This window comes from Ranitomeya imitator, chromosome 4 (assembly GCF_032444005.1).
Source record: "Ranitomeya imitator isolate aRanImi1 chromosome 4, aRanImi1.pri, whole genome shotgun sequence".
NCBI classification, from domain to species: domain Eukaryota; kingdom Metazoa; phylum Chordata; class Amphibia; order Anura; family Dendrobatidae; genus Ranitomeya; species Ranitomeya imitator.
The window spans coordinates 352,065,582-352,083,995 of NC_091285.1; the positions used below are offsets into that span (position 1 = coordinate 352,065,582).

The following is an 18,414-nucleotide window of genomic DNA, read 5'->3' on the forward strand; positions in this document are numbered from 1 at the left end:
GAGGAGAGGAGCAATGTGTAGGCCGAAGCCTGCACTGGTGGCAGCTTTTGGTCAGTTGTGCCAGCGTGGCTTGTGCTGGACACGATGCCGGCTACACAGCGGGGGAACAGCTGGCGGTGCTGAACCCCACTAACACATTGGCTGGTGTTTTTCTCTGTGCAGCTAGCACTTCCGGGCAGAAACTGGCGGTGTTTGAGCCCAGGGTCAGCAGGAGGAGGAGAGGAGCAGAGTGTAGGCCGAAGCCTGCACTGGTGGCAGCTTTTGGTCAGTTGTGCCAGTGTGGCCTGTGCTGGACACGATGCCGACTACACAGCAGGGGAACAGCTGGCGGTGCTGAACCTCACTAACACATTGACTGGTGTTTTTCTCTGTGCAGCTAGCAGTTCCGGGCAAAAACTAGCGGTGTTTGAGCCCAGGGTCAGCAGGAGAGGAGCAGAGTGTAGGCCGAAGCCTAGTTGAACCAATTTCAAAGGTTACCTTTAACCCCCCTCAGGTGTTGCAAGGTACAAGAGCCACACCTTGTGCAGCATTAATGCTGCACAAGTAAAAGGTTGCTCTATTTGTTTTGCTCCTTGCACACGCTGACTAAAACACGTACACTATTTAGCCCATTATACTGTCAAACAGTTGTGGAGGCGTGACTTGTCTTTTTAAGGAGACGCAGCACAGGTGTCAAAATTTGCACCTAGGTACTGGGCGCAGATTCCTGAGCGTTGTTATTTGCTGTACAGGAGTCTGCGCTATTGTGATCCCTTGGCCATGCGCTGTGAGCGCTTCCTGTCTTCTGACCTCATTTCATTTCGGCCGTTGCGGTTAGCGATGGACATGAATCCCAGACCCACAGTGTGTTTTCAAAAAAATCACACTGCGTGGCTGTGATTCGTGGCCTTGTGCAGTAAATAGGTTTGCCGCTTACACATGTCCTTACACCTGCTCCAGACTGGGCAGCCTCAGCTGATCCCTTATCGCCTACCATGGCCAGGAGGCCGCACAGTCTGAAGAAGGCGGAAGGAGATGAGTTAACACAGGCGAACATATGCACTGCTCGTGCCCATAAACCACACCCTCGCTGACAAAATAAATATGACAACGAGGGGCGTTGTTTCTAGCAGGGCGGATGTACAGGCGCAGCCAGCTAACCATGATGACAAAAGACGGGAAACGCTACCAAGGGGGGTGCTGCGTATCATTAGAAAGGAAAGTCACACCTCAGGGACAGTGGAATGGTCTCAATGAGACACATTTTGTACGTGTTGAGTTCCACGTGGGCAAGGAGAAAATGTCAGCCACCTTGTACAAATGCAGCAGTACTGCTGTACTAGGTGGCTGTTATACATAGAAACACCTGGGGGGGTGGGGCCAGGTTCCCTTTAATTTCAGTTCATGTGCCTGCGTGGCGTTTGCAGGTCACGTTGCCGGCTACACAGCAGGAGAACAGCTGGCGTTGCTGAACCCCACTAACACATTGGCTGGTGTTTTTCTCTGTGCAGCTAGCACTTCCGGGCAAAAACTAGCGGTGTTTGAGCCCAGGGTCAGCAGGAGGAGGAGAGGAGCAGAGTGTAGGCCGAAGCCTGCACTGGTGGCAGCTTTTGTTCTGTTGTGCCAGCGTGGCTTGTGCTGGACACGTTGCCGACTACACAGCAGGGGAACAGCTGGCGGTGCTGAACCCCACTAACACATTGGCTGGTGTTTTTCTCTGTGCAGCTAGCACTTCCGGGCAGAAACTGGCGGTGTTTGAGCCCAGGGTCAGCAGGAGGAGGAGAGGAGCAGAGTGTAGGCCGAAGCCTGCACTGGTGGCAGCTTTTGGTCAGTTGTGCCAGCGTGGCTTGTGCTGGACACGATGCCGACTACACAGCAGGGGAACAGCTGGCGGTGCTGAACCTCACTAACACATTGACTGGTGTTTTTCTCTGTGCAGCTAGCAGTTCCGGGCAAAAACTAGCGGTGTTTGAGCCCAGGGTCAGCAGGAGAGGAGCAGAGTGTAGGCCGAAGCCTAGTTGAACCAATTTCAAAGGTTACCTTTAACCCCCCTCAGGTGTTGCAAGGTACAAGAGCCACACCTTGTGCAGCATTAATGCTGCACAAGTAAAAGGTTGCTCTATTTGTTTTGCTCCTTGCACACGCTGACTAAAACACGTACACTATTTAGCCCATTATACTGTCAAACAGTTGTGGAGGCGTGACTTGTCTTTTTAAGGAGACGCAGCACAGGTGTAAAAATTTGCACCTAGGTACTGGGCGCAGATTCCTGAGCGTTGTTATTTGCTGTACAGGAGTCTGCGCTATTGTGATCCCTTGGCCATGCGCTGTGAGCGCTTCCTGTCTTCTGACCTCATTTAATGTCGGCCGTTGCGGTTAGCGATGGACATGAATCCCAGACCCACAGTGTGTTTTCAAAAAATCACACTGCGTGGCTGTGATTCGTGGCCTTGTGCAGTAAATAGGTTTGCCGCTTACACATGTCCTTACACCTGCTCCAGACTGGGCGGCCTCAGCTGATCCCTTATCGCCTACCACGGCCAGGAGGCCGCACAGTCTGAAGAAGGCGGAAGGAGATGAGTTAAGACAGGCGAACATATGCACTGCTCGTGCCCATAAACCACACCCTCGCTGACAAAATAAATATGACAACGAGGGGCGTTGTTTCTAGCAGGGCGGATGCACAGGCGCAGCCATCTAACCATGATGACAAAAGACGGGAAACGCTACCAAGGGGGGTGCTGCGTATCATTAGAAAGGAAAGTCACACCTCAGGGACAGTGGAATGGTCTCAATGAGACACATTTTGTACGTGTTGAGTTCCACGTGGGCAAGGAGAAAATGTCAGCCACCTTGTACAAATGCAGCAGTACTGCTGTACTAGGTGGCTGTTATACATAGAAACACCTGGGGGGGTGGGGCCAGGTTCCCTTTAATTTCAGTTCATGTGCCTGCGTGGCGTTTGCAGGTCACGTTGCCGGCTACACAGCAGGGGAACAGCTGGCGTTGCTGAACCCCACTAACACATTGGCTGGTGTTTTTCTCTGTGCAGCTAGCACTTCCGGGCAAAAACTAGCGGTGTTTGAGCCCAGGGTCAGCAGGAGGAGGAGAGGAGCAGAGTGTAGGCCGAAGCCTGCACTGGTGGCAGCTTTTGTTCTGTTGTGCCAGCGTGGCTTGTGCTGGACACGTTGCCGACTACACAGCAGGGGAACAGCTGGCGGTGCTGAACCCCACTGACACATCACCTAGTGTTTTTTCTGTGTAGACAACACTTCCAGGTGGCAACTGACAGTGTTGAAACCCAGGGAATCAAAGAGGAGCAGAGTGTAGGCCGAAGCCTGCAGTGGAGCAAGTTGAAAGGGAACTTTTAACCCCCCCCCCCCCAGGCATTTGTTGCTGAAAGAGCCATCTTGTACAGCAGTAATACTGCACATGGAAAATGGTGGCTCCGAAAATTATGCTCCTTGCAAACGCTGAAGTACACACTCATATAATGTGTCCCCTCACACCGTCAAACCATCCCGGAAGTGGGACTTTCCTTTGTAATGTGACACAGCACAGCCGTCATTCCAACCCCCTTGGTGCCGGGCGCCACCTCCTCAACGTTGTTTGGTTCTGTCACGGAGCCCGCGCTGTAATGTTATCCCTTGGCCATGCACAGTTAGCGGTGCCCGTCTTCTGACATCATGTAGGTGTCAGGCTGGCAGTGCCTGTGCGTCCAAGCTGCCCGAGATCCAACCTTGCAGTGTCATCTAATGTAGTCCCACTGCGGGCCAGGGATCCATGGGCATGCGCAGTGCATATCATCGCCTCTCACTCACCTCCTTCCTGCTTCTTCAGACTGTGCGGCGTCACGGCCGTGGCATGCTATTAGGGATCAGCTGACGCCGCCTAGTCTGAAGAAGCGTGAAGAAGGGGAGTGAGAGGCTAGTATATGCACTGCGCATGGCCATGGATACCAGGCCCACTGTGGGATCACATTAGACGACACTGCGAGGTGTGATTTCGGGCAGCGTGGACGCACAGGCGCAGCCAGGACGACAACAAATGATGTCAGAGGACGGGCAGCGCAAACTGTGCATGGCCAAGGGATAACATAACAGCGCAGGGTCCATGACGGAATCAAACAACGCTAAGGAGGCAGCGCACGGTGCCAAGGGGGTAGCAATGACGGCTGTGCTGCGTCACATTACAAAGGAAAGTCCCACCTCCGGGACGGTTGGACGGTGTGAGGGGACACATTACATGAGTGTGTAGTTCAGCGTTTGCAAGGAGCATAATTTCAAGAGCGACCTTTCCCTTGTGCAGTATTAGTGCTGCACATGGTGACTCTTTCAGTAACAAACGCCTGGGGGGGGGGGGGGGGACAGGTCCCCTTACATTTTAGTTGTGCCAGCGTGGCGGTCGCATGACACGTTGCCGGATTCACAGCTGGGGATCAGCTGACGTTACTGAACCCCAATAACAGAGGAGCGACTGTTGACTGTGCACACAGCACTTCCAGGCACCAACTGGCGGTGTTAGAGCCCAGGGACAGCAGGAGGAGCAGATTGGAGGTATTGCCGCACACACAGCTGGGGATCAGCTGACGTTACTGAACCCCAATAACAGAGGAGCGACTGTTGACTGTGCACACAGCACTTCCAGGCACCAACTGGCGGTGTTAGAGCCCAGGGACAGCAGGAGGAGCAGATTGGAGGTATTGCCGCACACACAGCTGGGGATCAGCTGACGTTACTGAACCCCAATAACAGAGGAGCGACTGTTGACTGTGCACACAGCACTTCCAGGCACCAACTGGCGGTGTTAGAGCCCAGGGACAGCAGGAGGAGCAGAGGAACAGAGTGTAGGCCGAAGCCTGATTGGAGCAAGTTGAAAGGAAACCTTTAACCCCCCCCCCCCCCCCCAAGACGTTTGTAGCTGAAAGAGCCATCTTGTGCAGCACTAAGGATGCAAAAGGAAAAGGTTGCTCTTTTAATTATGCTCCTTGCAAACACCGAAGTAAACACTGAAAATGTGTCCCTTTATACCGTTAAACCGTTCCGGAGGTGCGAATTTCCTTCGTAATGGGACACAGCACAGCTGTCATTCCTATCCCCTTGATGCCGTGCGCTGCCTCCTCAGCGTTGTTTTAAGCTGTCACGGAGCCTGCGCTGTTCTGTTAGCCCTTGGCCATGCCCAATTAGCGCTGCCTGTCTTCTGACATAATTTGGTGTCAGGCTGTCAGTGCCTGTGCGTCCACGCTGCTCCAGATCCCACCTCGCAGTCTCGTCTAACGTAATCCCACTGCGGGCCTTGGAACCATGGGCATGCACAGTGCATAACCTCGACTCTCACTCCCCTCCTTCCCTCTTCTTCAGACTGTGCGGTGTCACGGCCGTGGCATGCTAGGGATCAGCTGACGGCGCACAGTCTAATGAAGGCGGAGGGAAATGAGCGAGAGCCCGAGGGGAAGATATGCACTGCGCATGCCCATGGATCCCAGGCCCGCAGTGTGACTCAATCAGAAGACACTGCGAGGCGGGATCTCGGGCAGCGCGGCCGCACAAGCGCAGCCAGCCTGACACCAAATTATGTCAGAAGACAGGCAGCGCAAATAGGGCATGCCCAAGGGATAACAGAACAGCGCAGGCTCCGTGACAGCTTAAAACAACGCTGAGGAGGCAGCGCATGGCACCAAGGGGGTAGGAATGATGGCTGTGCTGCGTCACATTACGAAGGAAAGTCCCAGCTCCGGGACGGTATAACGGTATCAGTGAACACATTTTATAAGTGTTAAGTTCTGCGTGTGCAAAGAGCTAAAAAAAAAAGAGCTACCTTTTCCTTGTGCAGCATTACTGCTGCACAAGATGGCTCTTTCAGTAACAAACGACGGGGGGGGGGGTGGGGCAGGTTCCCTTACATTTAGGTTGTTGTGCCAGCGTGGCGGTCGCAGGACACATTGCCGGCTACACAGCTGGGGATCAGCTGACGTTACTGAAACCCAATAACACTGGGTCGTATGTTTTTACTGTGCAGCCTGCACTTCTGAGCCGCAACTGGCGGTGTTGGAGCCCAGGAATAGCAGTTCAGGTGGTAGAAAGATGAACACAGCAGGAGACCTGGATGACACCCAATTACTTAATCAGGCAGAGGAGTGGCAAATTCCTGCGAGATCCAGGCCTGGTTCATTTTCAGGAAAGTAAGCCGGTCAACGTTATCGGAGGATAGTCGCATGCGACGGTCTGTTAGTACACCACCTGCGGCACTAAAGACACGTTCCGATAAGACACTAGCCGCAGGGCAAGCCAGCACCTCCAATGCATACTGGCTTAGCTCTGGCCATGTATCCAGCTTAGAGACCCAAAACTTGAACGGGGAAGAGCCGTCTGGGAGTACAGTAAGAGGGCAAGCCATGTAGTCTGTCACCATCTGACGGAACCGTTGCCTCCTGCTGACTGGAGCCGCCGGTGATGGTGTAGACATTTGGGGCGGGCACACAAAAGTGTGCCAGAGTTGTGCCATACTGGGCTTGCCTTGGGCAGAGGCACTGCTTCTGCTCCCTCTTTGGGCAGAGCCTCCCCCACTGCCTCGACGCACTGAGCTGCTTTGTAAAGCACTAGCAGCACTCCTCTCAGTTGGACAGGAGAAGATGATGGAATTCACCAGTGTGTCGTGGTACTCCCGCAATTTACGCTCCCGGGTCAACGCAGGGATGAGGTTTTGGACGTTGTCCCGGTAGCGAGGATCGAGGAGGGTGAACACCCAATAATCAGGCATGTTGAGAATGTGGTCGATGCGGCGGTCGTTTCTCAGGCACTGCAGCATGAAATCCACCATGTGCTGCAGAGTGCCAACTGGCCCAGAAACGCTGTCCCCTGCTTGAGACATGATCTCTGCCCGCTCGTCATCACCCCACCCTCGCTGTACACACTGACCACTGGACAATTGTGTCGCTCCCTCCTCTGGACGGAGCTCTTCCTCCTCCATTGACTCCTCCTCATCCTCCTCACAAATTGGCCCCTGCGTACCCCTTTGTGAGGAACCACGTGGCGCTGACTCTCCAGAAGCTGATGGAAAAGGTGACTCCTCATCCTCCACCTCTTCCACCACATCATCCCTTAACCCTTGCAAAGTTTGCTGAAGCAGGCAGATAAGGGGGACAGTCATGCTGACTAGTGCATCATCTGCACTTGCCATCCGCGTGGAATAATCAAAAGGACGCAAAACCTGGCAGACGTCCTTCATAGTGGCCCACTCTGTGGTTGTGAAGTCTGATCGGCGCTGACTGCGACTTCTTTGCGCCTGATGCAGGTGGTACTCCATAACTGCTTGCTGCTGCTCACACAACCGCTCCAACATATGTAACGTGGAATTCCACCGGGTAGGTAGGTCACATATGATGCGGTGTTCCGGAAGGCGGAATCGGCGCTGCAGAGCAGCAATGCGGGATCTGGCCAAGCTGGAACGCCGCAAGTGAGCACACTCTAGGCGGACCTTGTGCAGCAGGGCATCAAGATCCGGATAGTCCCTCAGAAAACTCTGCACAACCAAATTGAGCACATGTGCCAGACATGGGATGTGAGTGAGGTTGCCAAGGGCCAAAGCTGCCACCAGATTTCGGCCATTGTCACACACTACCATGCCTGGCTGGAGATTCGCTGGCAGTAACCACACATCGCTCTCCTGCTTGATGGCATTCCAGAGCTCCTGCGCTGTGTGGCTTCGATGCCCCAATGAAACTAGTTTCAAGACGGCCTGCTGACGTTTGGCCACGGCTGTGCTCATGTCGGTCATAGGTAAACGTTCACGGGTCCATGTGGAGGTGGACTGTGACGGATCCTGCAGAGAGGAATCAGAGGAACTGGTGTAAGAGGAGGAGTCGATGCGTACAGACTGGATTCCTGCAATCCTTGGAGTGGGCAGGACACGTCCTGCGCCACTTGCACGATCTGTACCTGGCTCAACAACATTAACCCAATGGGCAGTGAGGGAAACATATCGCCCCTGCCCATGCTGACTGGTCCACGCATCGGTGGTGAGGTGGACCTTGCTACTGACGGCATTCAGTAGCGCATGTTTTATGTTTGCCTCAACATGCCTGTGCAGGGCAGGGACAGCCTGCCTGCTGAAGTAAAAGAGGCTGGGCACCTTGTACTGTGGGACTGCCAATGCCATCAAGTCACGGAAGCTGTCAGTCTCCACCAGCCTGAACGAGAGCATTTCCAGGGACAACAGTTTGGCAATGCCTGCATTCAGAGCCTGTGCTCGGGGGTGGTTGGCCGAGAATGCCCGCCTTTTCTCCCATGCCTGGACTACCGATGGCTGTAGAGTAGACTGGGAGTGTGAGGATGACTGGGAAGGTGGTGCTGTGGGTGGAATTACACTAGGTCTCTGGACAACAGTGGAGGAAGAGGCAACACGAGATGAAGAGGTGGTAGCTGCCGCTGTTGGTTGGCCTACGTCTTCACTGTGTTTCTGTAACTCCACCGCGTGCCTGTTCCGCACATGTTTCCACATATTTGTGGTATTGAGGTTGCTGACACTTTTACCTCTTTTTACTTTCTGATGACACAGCTTGCATTTGACAAAACAAATGTCATCTGCAACTGTGTCAAAAAAGGACCAGGCACTGCAAGTCTTGGGAGCGCCCTTTTTGGCTTTGGAAAGAGACAGGCTCCTAACGGGTGCCAAAGTGGAGGCTACAGGCTCCGCAGTCTTCCCCCTCCCTCTCCCTCTTTGGCCCGTAAGGGGAAGCTCTTCCTCAGAGCTGCTCCCACCACCTTCCTGTTCCTCACGCCACGATGGGTCAAGGACCTCATCATCTCCACTACCCTCTGCCACCAACTGTTCCTCCTGGGTAGTCTCGGCAGCACAGTACGCATCAGAAAGCGGCACCTGAGTTTCATCATCAGATGCGTACTGCGCTGTGGTCACCGGAGGCACTGGCCCACCTGCCTCTTCAGAGTCAGAGAGATAAAGCTTTTGGGCATCACTGCACACTGCCTCTTCTTCCATTTCTCCAATGCTGCTTGGCTGGCCCCCTGTTTCCAAGCCAAGAGATTCAGAGAACAGAAGTAGAGACGGCTCCTGTCCTGGGCTCTCTGACTGCCTGGCCAATTTGGCAGGTGGTGAAGAGACAGATGGCTGCTCTCCAGTGCTCTGTGCCTGAGAGGATGTGGCACTAACTGAAGTCGATGCCGAGGCGTTAGCTGCCATCCACCCGACAACGGCTTCAATTTGGTCTTCACGTAGCAGCGGTGCACGGCGCTCTCCGACAAAGCTGCGCATGAAGGACTGTTCCCTGCTGAAACTGAGTGACGACGAGTCACCGGCGCCCGCAGCAGGCACAGAATCACCACGTCCTCTCCCTGCTCCGCGCCCACGCCCACGTGCCTTACTCCCTGCCCTCTTCATCTTGGTTGACAGATAAAGATAAGCAGAAAAGTACTAAGGCCTTAGTGTGCTTATTCCTGAAATGCTCCTCCTAACAGGTGTAAGAAACACTAATGTTGTAAATTGTGGACTAAACTTTATTATTTTTCAAATGTGGCCTACACAAGTGTTAAGTTGTGTTTGGTGAACTTAACTTTTTTTTTGGTGCAGATCGGGCTACAGAGCTAGTTTAAATCACACGGAGACCGTGTAGACAGCCGTAAACGGCGCTGCAAGGCCAAAAAACCCTCCTCTCGGTTATCCTATATAGTGTTTTTCCACTATTTAGCTGGATACGAGTGGAAAGACACTAATAGGAATTTTTTTTTTCAAATTTTAAACTGGCTGCACTATTTGAAAAAAAAGGAAATTGTTTTTCAAGGTATGAGGCAGTAACGCACCCTGAGCTGAATCCAACAGGCTATGGCTGCACACAGACTACAGGGCGAGCTGCGCTCACACAGAGACCGTGCAGACAGCCGTAAACGGCGCTGCAAGGCCAACAAACCCTCCTCTAGGTTATCCTATATAGTGTTTTTCCACTATTTAGCTGGATACGAGTGGAAAGACACTAATAGGAATTTTTTTTTTCAAATTTTAAACTGGCTGCACTATTTGAAAAAAAGGAAATTGTTTTTCAAGGTATGAGGCAGTAACGCACCCTGAGCTGAATCCAACCGGCTATGGCTGCACACAGACTACAGGCCGAGCTGCGCTCACACAGAGACCGTGCAGACAGCCGTAAACGGTGCTGCAAGGCCAAAAAACCCTCCTCTAGGTTATCCTATATAGTGTTTTTCCACTATTTAGCTGGATACGAGTGGAAAGACACTAATAGGAATTTTTGTTTTTCAAATTTTAAACAGGCTGCACTATTTGAAAAAAAGTAAAATTTTTCTCTAGGTATGAGCCAGTAACGAACCCTGAGCTGAATCCAACCGGCTATGGCTGCACACAGACTACAGGGCGAGCTGGGCTCACACGGAGACCGTGCAGACAGCCGTAAACGGCGCTGCAAGGCCAAAAAACCCTCCTCTAGGCTATCCTATATAGTGTTTTTCCACTATTTAGCTGGATACGAGTGGAAAGACACTAATAGGAATTTTTTTTTTTCAAATTTTAAACAGGCTGCACTATTTGAAAAAAAGTAAAATTTTTCTCAAGGTATGAGCCAGTAACGAACCCTGAGCTGAATCCAACCGGCTATGGCTGCACACAGACTACAGGGCGAGCTGGGCTCACACGGAGACCGTGCAGAGAGCCGTAAACGGCGCTGCAAGGCCAAAAAAACCTCCTCTAGGTTATCCTATATAGTGTTTTTCCACTATTTAGCTGGATACGAGTGGAAAGACACTAATAGGAATTTTTTTTTTTCAAATTTTAAACTGGCTGCACTATTTGAAAAAAAGGAAATTGTTTTTCAAGGTATGAGGCAGTAACGCACCCTGAGCTGAATCCAACCGGCTATGGCTGCACACAGACTACAGGGCGAGCTGCGCTCACACTGAGACCGTGCAGACAGCCGTAAACGGTGCTGCAAGGCCAAAAAACCCTCCTCTAGGTTATCCTATATAGTGTTTTTCCACTATTTAGCTGGATACGAGTGGAAAGACACTAATAGGAATTTTTGTTTTTCAAATTTTAAACAGGCTGCACTATTTGAAAAAAAGTAAAATTTTTCTCTAGGTATGAGCCAGTAACGAACCCTGAGCTGAATCCAACCGGCTATGGCTGCACACAGACTACAGGGCGAGCTGGGCTCACACGGAGACCGTGCAGACAGCCGTAAACGGCGCTGCAAGGCCAAAAAACCCTCCTCTAGGTTATCCTATATAGTGTTTTTCCACTATTTAGCTGGATACGAGTGGAAAGACACTAATAGGAATTTTTTTTTTTCAAATTTTAAACAGGCTGCACTATTTGAAAAAAAGTAAAATTTTTCTCAAGGTATGAGCCAGTAACGAACCCTGAGCTGAATCCAACCGGCTATGGCTGCACACAGACTACAGGGCGAGCTGGGCTCACACGGAGACCGTGCAGACAGCCGTAAACGGCGCTGCAAGGCCCAAAAAAACCCCTCTAGGTTATCCTATGTAGTGTTTTTCCACAATAGAGCTGGAGACTGGTGGAAAAACACTAATAGGAAATTTGAGAAAAAATGTGCAGCAGGCTGCACTAAGAGCAAAAAAGGACAACTGTGTGAGGCAGTGTGAACCCCCCCTGAGCTGAATACAACCGGGTATATGGCTGCACACAGACTACAGAGTGAGCTGCACACACACACACACAGAGACCTTGCAGAACGCTGTTAAAACAGCGCTGCAAGGCAAGAGCAAGGTGAACAGTGAAGAACACACAGCGTTTTGCTAAATTAGCCTTTGGAAAGGAAAATAAAGCAATTAGCTAGCTCGACTGGCCCTCAGTTAGAACACAGCGTCCTGTCCCTAACTGAAATCACAGCAGAGTGAGCGCAAAATGGCGGCAGCGTTTTTTATAGTGCAGAGTGACATCATTTCAGCAGCCAATCCAAGCCTTGCCAGTACTTACATGCCCACCATGCTAAACAGGATGTGCCCACACTTCCAATCATTCCTCATTGGCTGCTGCGTTCAGTTTGAATTCTGGGAACTTCCGATTTCGGTATCCGATACGCGGGAAGTATCGGAATTCGGTATCGGAATTCCGATACCGCAAATATCGGCCGATACCCGATACTTGCGGTATCGGAATGCTCAACACTATTCAAGGGTAAACAATTAGCATGGACAAGATTGCCACAAGGTATGGTACACTCACCAACTTTGTACTCTGAAGCAATGCAGACCGTGCTAAAAAAATTTCATCCCAGAACCAGGAGTAGTCATTCTACAGTATGTAGATGACTTACTTATTTGTTGCCCTGATGAGCAGACGGCAGTTACCTCAACTGTTAATTTCTTAATTTTCCTAGCGCAAAAAGGCTGTAAAGTAAATAGACAGAAACTCCAGGCTTGTCAACAAACAGTCGTGTTTTTAGGTCACTGCATATCACAGGGCATCAGACACCTCACACCTCAACGTACGGAAGCCATACGTAACATGCTTGAACCCAGGAATCACAAACAGCTGCGTGCTTTCCTAGGTATTGTTTCACACTGTAGACAGTGGATCATACATGCAAGTCAACTCATGCAGCCTTTATATGACTGTATTGCCAACACACCATATTCACTCAGTGAAGAGGCTAAACAGTCATTTTCCTCTTTGAAAACAGCACTGGTATCAGCTCCGGCTTTGGGACTCCCAGACTACACTAAACCTTTTCAATTGATGGCAGCTGAGATATCCTCACATGCTACAGGGGTGCTCACACAAAAACATGGAAACAAACAGAGACCTGTGGCATACATATCAGCTCATCTGGACCCTGTAGCTAGAGCCGCACCTTCTTGTGTAAGAGTAGTAGCCGCAATTTCACTGTTATTAGATAAAGCTTCTGAGATTGTTCTTGATCACCCACTTCTAGTTCAGACCACTCATGATGTACATGGCATTCTTAACCAGGTCCAACCTAAACATATTTCAATGGCCAGACACCTCCGTCTCCAATGTTCCCTACTACTGCCGCCCAACATTTCCTTTGCCAGGATTCAGACTCTTAATCTCGCGTCTTTGCTCCCTTTAGAGTCTGAGGGGGGTACCATACCTGAGGAAACTGCACTCTCCAACTCCTTTGAAACTGCACTCTCCAACTCCTTTGACCCATCAAAGTCAATGCATGATTGTGTACAATTAATGGAACAAGAGACTCAGGGCTTATGTAATGTACGTGACAAGCCACTCTGTAATGCTACATTTGAACTTTTCATAGATGGCAGTAGATATGCAGATATGAATGGACAATTTCATACAGGTTATGCGGTAGTAACTCAGCATGAAGTGCTGAAAGCAGAACCTCTCCCTGCTAATCAGTCTGCACAAGAAGCAGAACTTACGGCATTAGTTGAAGCTCTAAAAATAGCCAAAGATCAGACAGCAAACATATACACTGATTCTAGATATGCACATGGCATTATTTTCGATTTTGGCGTAATATGGAGAGCCAGAGGTTATATGACTGCTTCAGGCCAACCTGTTAAACATGCCTCCCTCATTAGACAGATTCTGGAGGCAGCACAAGAAACTAAAGAAATAGCGGTGATAAAGGTAGCTGCACATGTGAGACTCGACACCGAAGAAGCCAGGGGTAACGATAAAGCCGATAAGGCAGCAAAACAGGCAGCACGTAAACCCTTACATCATGCCCACACACTAGATAGCTCTGAAGATGATGAGGAAAGATTGAAGGAAGCTCAGAAACAGGTAGATGACGAAGAACGAGGGCAGTGGCAGAAAAAAGGGGCAGAAGATCAGCAAGGATTATGGAAAAAAGGAACTTTGTTGTGTTTACCCAGAGCCTGGTACCCCGCAGTGGCAAGTGACCTCCACCTACCCACGCATGTGTCGGCAAATGGTATGACGCTCAAGGTAAAAGAAAGGTGGTTGGCTCCAGGCTTTGGTAATTTTGCTCGGAACATGTGTGCTGCATGCGCTATATGCCTGGCACACAATCCAGGTCAGGCCATTAAAACCCCAACCAAGCATCATGTAAGACCACTGTATCCCTTTCAAAGACTCCAGATCGACTACATCCAACTTCCTAGGTACAATGGATACGAATATGTGCTTGTGTGTGTGGACATGTTCTCAGGGTGGCCAGAGGCTTATCCAGTTCGTAAAGCCTCAGCAAAAACTACTGCCATTAAAATAGCACATGAACTGATACCCCGTTACGGCATGCCTGAGGTGATCGAGTCAGATAGGGGTACCCATTTTACTGGGGAAATATTCCAGAATGTTATGAAAATGTTTGGAGTAGAAAACTAGTTTCACACTCCATATCATCCACAGAGTTCAGGTAAAGTGGAAAGATTAAATGGGACAATAAAATTAAAAATCCAGAAGGCCATGGCAGAAACAGGAAAGCCTTGGACGAGGGGCTACCACTTGCCCTGTATTCCATCCGAAACACCCCAAGGGGGAAGGCTAAGCTGTCACCACATGAGATTCTTTTTGGTAGAGCAGCAAATTTGGGTTGTTATTTTCCACAACAACTGATGTTGAATACTGAGACTTTAACTGCTTATGTACAAGAATTACAAAAACGTTTAACTAAAGTGCATTCGCAAGTTTTTGCTTCCCTTCCAGATCCAGAAAATCTCGAAGGAGGCCACAAGTTGGAACCTGGTGATCAAGTCTACGTGAAAAGACACACCAGAAAGACTCTGGAACCGAGATTTGACGGACCTTTCCAAGTCCTGTTAACAACTCCAACAGCAGTCAAGCTTGAAGGAAAGGCATCATGGATACATGCAAGCCATTGCAAAAAAGCAGTATAAGACTCATGATATTGATGTTAATAATGTTAACCTCAACGGAGGCATGGGAAAGACTGAATTCTCTAGCCCCTTTGAAAAATAGATTCGTACAACATCATAGAAAATTAGTGCATGACTTGATAAATAATACGCAACCCCTGGCAGATTGTTGGATCTGTACCCATTCACCAGTATCAGCCACAAGTATACCTTTTCTAGCAGTTCCCGTGTCAACTGAAGAAATATTCGCTTGGCCTAATTGTTCAGACAACCTGGCCAACAACCAACCTGGCAATACTAGACTATGGAATACTACAATCGCCATACCAATTGTGGGATGGGTAGAATTTCCTTGGTGGCAGGGCAATCTTACAGGAAAAATAGACAACTTACAATATTTAGCATTCAAGGGAGGAAAATGGGTACCTAGGAATAAGACTGGATTAACTGATTTAGGACAGGTCCCCACTGAAAATCTACAGCTCAGTTTCAGTACAACCACCCCTTCCTCTGATGCTTTCAAACCTACAGTATTGGAAAGATACATACATAATAGAAAATGGGAACATTCTGAGTTGTTCCCCCAAGGTGATGCAAACAGTTGTACAAGTAAGCCGGGGAACCTGGTTTGTAATGAATCCAATGAGTATGTCAACGGAATGCATGTATGTGGGAATCCCGCAGCCGGGTACTGTAGCCCCTTGGGACAAAAACCCTCTTGGTGTATGCTTCAGAATGTATCTAGTTTTGTGGATTTGGCTCACAGATTGGTATTGCAGCACTCAGCTTTGTGGGATCTGCCTGAGGGTACATTTTGGATATGCGGAGAAGGAGCATATAAATGGCTTCCCGTAGGTATAAAGGGTACTTGTACATTAGGACGCCTAACCCCGGCTACTTTCATAATTTCAAATAAACAAGTGAATATGCAAGCCGTGCCCAAGCACACACTGTATAAAAGAGCTGCAGATAACTCACCACGTCCCTCGGGGAGGCCGCATATAGTACAAATGGGAATTCCCAACAAAATTGCTAGTACCATTTTTATTTATCCTATGTTAACACAAATGTGGGATAAATTAGTTAGAGCCACGGATTATCTAGATGATCAGATTTGGGATATATTGGACATATTAAATACTAGTATAGCTGTACAGAATCAGCTTATAATAGTCACTAACCAACATACCCTGGTATTGGATTACCTAACTGCCTCACAAGGGGGTATGTGTCAAATAATCGGACCCACCTGCTGTCATTATATAGACCCGAATAGTACTATGAGTATGAGATTTAAATTAAAAGACGTACAACGACTCAGGGATCAGTATGACAAAGACAATGACCAAAATAAGGATAGCTGGTGGTCAGATACCTTTTCTTTTCTTAACCTGGCCAATTGGTTCAGAGGGATCGGTGGGTGGGTTACCGGGATTATGCAAAGCCTAATACATACAGTTATGGTTATTGTAATTATATATGTATTATTCAAGGTTGTACTCAAGGGTATCTCGGTATGCACAAATAAATTTTGTGTAATGGATGCGAGAATATAAAGGTTTTTTTTTGTAATATCACAAAAAGAATGACTAAAATGATCGACAAGGTTTTGAATGGAATATGTCAAAGGGGGGATTGTGAAGAGCAGAACAAAAATGATTACCTCAATGAACAAGAAAAAAAAGAATTTGTGATAAATATTGACCTGTCCATTCAAGGACATTTTAGCTATAGTATGAAATCCTGTTTTTCTTGTCTGTGGAATTGCCTTTGTACTGTTTGTTGTGAAACTGCCGCCCACGAAACTGTTTTCTTTTCTTTCTTTCCTGTTTTGTCTCTTTGTTTAAACATGCAAAACTTGTATAACCACTAAACCTACTGAAACAACTATATAAAGAAGGGATAGCACCTTTGAAGGCAGGCGTGCTTCAGAGACTTCCCAGTGATACACTATACAAGACGTGTCTTGTGTATTATTTCTGGTGATTCTCCACTTCCAAAGGCTGCTCCGACTGAGTGTGTTCCCGACATAGTAGTCCCAGAAGGGAGCCACTGTGTCAAGTGTGAGAAGACCAGAAATGAATAAAAAATTCGAGGTCAACGAGGCGTGAAAAATAAAAACGAAATACTTTATTCACTTCAATCAGAAGCAGAGCATGAAACATCTGCACAATACAATAAAAACACTATCTACGCGTTTCAGGTCGGATGTTCCCTGTCACCTGAAACGCGTAGATAGTGTCTATTGTATTGTGCTGATGTTTCATCCTCTGCTTATTATTGAAGAGGATAAAAGTATGTATTTTTTACTTTTCACGCCTCGGTGAGCTTGCCTTTTTTTCTTCATTTCTATACTTTGTACTTGCCAAAATAACTGGCTGGGCAATAAGCTACGTGGCTGGAATATAGTAGGTGAATATGCATGTTGTAAAAACTAGGTGTGTGCATAGGTACTATACTTACTCTCTGCTTTCAAGGACCGGTCGCAAGAACTGCAGTATACGGTTGTACTTGTACACCGAGGTCCTTGAAGCTGCAGCACCACTACGGGTCTGTTTCTCCATCTTCAGGCCCCTCCTGAAGCGGTCCTTCATGGAGCGCCATCTGGTCCTCAATTGTTTAACTGTGTATAAATTAAAAAAATAAAAAATGTTTTAGAGAATATATTTAAAACGATTACGCAACCGTGTGCAATACCAATAGAAGACATCACAGACGGTTGTGTAATCCTGGCATGATGGGTCACAGCAGCATTTTGGAAATACTTACGGAAACTAGCTTTGGCCTTGGGGGAAGCGCTGTCGAAGCCATCCCACAGCGATTGTGCCACCTCTAACCACAGACGCCGCAATATGCCCTGGTCCGCGTGCCGGGGGTCACGGCTGTCCCACAACGGGCCCCGTGCTTCTATGGATGCCACCATCATGTCGATATCCAGTGGTTCATCCAGGGCCCGTTGTGAAACCTAGAATAAATGGAAAATATTAATGTTTGCAAGATACAAAAAAAAAAGTTGTCCCTACCTCCTCCACCGCCACCTACCACAAACACCACCACCCCTTCCCACCACCCCCCATACCCGCACAAACAAAAAAATTACAGAAAAAAAATGAATAGGTTTGAAATACAAACTTACTCTCCGTCCTGCAACCACAGCTTGGCCCCGTGGTCTCTGCTCCTGCTCCCTCTGTTCCTCCTGGTTCTCCTCCTCACTTGAAGAAGCCTGCAAAATAGTTTACCAAAAAGTTGAGTGACCCATCTACAAATGACAGCGAATATAGTAAGCAATAGTAGATCATGTACTCACCGGACTCGTCAGCGGTGGGGTGTTGCTGGTATCACTGGCCATAATGCAATTCTGATTCTGAAAAAAAAAACAAAATAACATTGATCCTATGCTCCTATGCACAATCCATCAATATAAAAAAAAAAAAAACATTTTCATTTCAACCACAAAGAACATTGCACTCCAACTGAACTAACGCTGAGCAAACAACACTGCCACATTGATTAAAAGAAACAATGGCAGAGACAACCCAATGCCAAAGTAAACAAAAGCCTAATGATAAGAAAACTAATCTACAACAGACCCTATGTAGTAATCCCAAAAGAGTTTTTGTTTTTT

At 48.7% G+C, this 18,414-nt stretch overlaps 2 long non-coding RNA genes across 2 annotated transcripts in view; one reads left to right on the top strand and one right to left on the bottom strand.

The window, feature by feature from the left end:
* Nucleotides 1–15,227, top strand: part of LOC138674120 (uncharacterized) — a 139,192-nt gene extending 123,965 nt beyond the window's left edge. Inside the window, exon 3 of the long non-coding RNA XR_011320494.1 lies at nucleotides 14,620–15,227. This is a non-coding gene — a long non-coding RNA (uncharacterized lncRNA). The remainder of the gene's footprint in view (nucleotides 1–14,619) is intronic.
* A 2,126-nt stretch (nucleotides 15,228–17,353) lies between these two features.
* Nucleotides 17,354–18,069, bottom strand: LOC138674118 (uncharacterized). The gene is made up of 3 exons (XR_011320493.1): nucleotides 17,926–18,069; nucleotides 17,559–17,754; nucleotides 17,354–17,412 (listed from the first exon to the last, which is right to left on the bottom strand). It is a non-coding gene; the product is annotated as an uncharacterized lncRNA (long non-coding RNA).
* Nucleotides 18,070–18,414: the final 345 nt, after the last annotated feature.